Source organism: Scylla paramamosain, chromosome 11 (genome assembly GCF_035594125.1).
Source record: "Scylla paramamosain isolate STU-SP2022 chromosome 11, ASM3559412v1, whole genome shotgun sequence".
In the NCBI taxonomy this organism is placed as follows: domain Eukaryota; kingdom Metazoa; phylum Arthropoda; class Malacostraca; order Decapoda; family Portunidae; genus Scylla; species Scylla paramamosain.
The window spans coordinates 25,791,023-25,793,522 of NC_087161.1; the positions used below are offsets into that span (position 1 = coordinate 25,791,023).

General features: G+C 36.4%; 1 protein-coding gene across 1 annotated transcript in view; it reads right to left on the reverse strand.

Annotated features, from left to right (window-relative positions):
* The window catches only part of LOC135105109 (proline-, glutamic acid- and leucine-rich protein 1-like), an 8,353-nt gene that overhangs the window by 5,458 nt on the left and 395 nt on the right, over positions 1–2,500 (reverse strand). The window lies entirely within an intron of this gene.

Below are 2,500 nucleotides of genomic sequence, written 5' to 3' on the forward strand. Positions count from 1 at the left end.
TCTAAACACCTGAGTCAAAGAGAAGCAGGTGTACGTATGTATGTATGTATGTATGTATGTATGTATGTTTTTTTCTTTGCAGCTGGACAAGATACGTGACAGCTTCTCTCTCTCTCTCTCTCTCTCTCTCTCTCTCTCTCTCTCTCTCTCTCTCTCTCTCTCTCTCTCTCTCTCTCTCTCTCTCTCTCTCTCTCTCGTATGAAAACTTCGTGAAAATATCATATTTTACGTTTTTTTTTGTCAGTCAATAAATAAATGTTGATAAATAAATACATAAATCAATAAATAAAAAAAATGATACGTGTATAGATGAATAAATATGTAGATCGATAAACAAATAAACATATAGATAAATAAATAAAATGAAACAAAAAAAGATACGTATGTGGAGGGATAAGTAAACAAACATATAAACAAATAATATAAAAAAATAAATGAAATAAAATACGTATGTGGAGATAAACAAATAAATAAATAAATAGACAAATAAATAAACACACAAACAACGGCACACTACCTATTGTTATCCGCACACCTGCTAACTCCATAACACAACACTGGAACATTCGCTTTTATGGCAAGATTAATTAACTACAACTGCATTAGCGCCATTCGTTAACTTCATTACATTCATTCCGGCTTAATGCAATAACTGAATTTAAAAGTGTATATATATATATATATATATATATGTAACGTTCATTAGCACGAATTGAAAAAAAAAAGAAGAAAAAAAAATGGAGTTAGGTGGTAAGTTAAACAAGCAATTTCGTAGTGTTTGGCAAAGGCGCCGCGTATTAGTGGGGGAATGATTTTTTTTAATCTTTTTTTTCGATTTGTGAATGTTTCTTGTTTTTTTTTTTTATGTTGATTTCCTTATTTTTCTATTTTTTTGTTTTATTTAGCTTTTTATTTTATTTATTATTATTACTTTTTTTTTTTTTACAATATGAGTGCATCGTTTCATTTTTCACTTTAATCATTGTTTTTATTGCCCACTTTCGACTTGTGAATGCATCTATCTTGTTCTTTATTCTTTATTTTTTTATTATATTCTATTAGTTTATTCATTCATTTACTTTATTTATTTATCAGCTTCTAGTCACTTTTCCTTCCTGGTCTGGGATAAAGGCTGGCACACCCACACCTGTACAGCCTTGGTCCAGGTGAGAGGTGTGCTAGGCTTTACTGCTCCCCCTCCTCCCCCACCATCACCATCATTACCACCACCATCACGACCACCACCACCCACCACCACCACCACTATCACCACCAAGCGTTTCCTCAGGATCTTCCATGAATTAGAAGTCACCTGTGTCCATTGACTAAGCACAGGTGTGACATAAGACGTGCTGTGTATAGGTAAAGGAATAGATGAATAAATTGCCAGTAATTAAAATGGATACACGAGTTAACAGTAAAAAAAATATATATATATATATATATATATATATATATATATATATATATATATATATATATATATATATATATATATATATATATATATTCACGATAGCGTTTCTTCCACACAAACTGGAAATATTACTTGTTTCAACACACACACACACACACACACACACACACACACACACACACACACACACACACAGGTAGAAAAGTCCTTGGATCAATAGCTTGTATGTCAACTGGCTTGTATGTAAATTGGCTTCACTTAACGACCAACAATTGGCTGTGTGGTGGTGGAGTAGTGGTGGTGGTGGTGGTTAGACGTTGTGGTAAAAAAAAAAAAGTCGTTGGTGGTGGTGGTCGTGGTATTATTATTATTATTGTTATTATTTTAGTAATAGTAGTAGTAGTAGTAGTAGTAGTAGTAGTAGTAGTAGTAGTAGTAGTAGTAGTAATAGTAGTAGTAATAGTAGTAGTAGTGATGGTAATGTGACAATAGGCTTGTAACACACACACACACACACACACACACACACACACACACACACACACACACACACACACAAAGCATTCATCAATAAACACAGTAACGCGCCCACGTATAGCCACGGCAAGACCAGTGCATGGTCTCCACTCCTCCGCCCACTCAGCTTTAGACAATGATGTGTGGGTGAAGAGACACAACCCCGCCTTTAAAATATTCAAACATTACTACCTTTGGAATTCAAACACCTGCAGTTAGCCCGCCAAAGTGTCTGCCACGGCGCCTTGTGTGTGTGTGCGTGAGTGTGTCCTCTCCCCTCGCTCTCCCTTACAAAACATCATACACAACACATGTCACCTTGCCTTACTACCTCTTGTCTTCAGCTTGTACATGCATTCCTAACCCCGCTTTGTCTCCTGCCTCTGCCCACAAGGCGCCACGAGGCTCAGTAAGGACGGTATTGCAGTGGTTCAAGGCAAGTTCTTCTTATCGGGGCTACGCGTGTTGCCATTTACCCTTGTGTTGGTGGCGCCATATTTCAAGTTCACAATTATTTTTCACTTATTTCCCCACGCGCCGATGGTGTTATGGCGTGGCGTGAAGTAG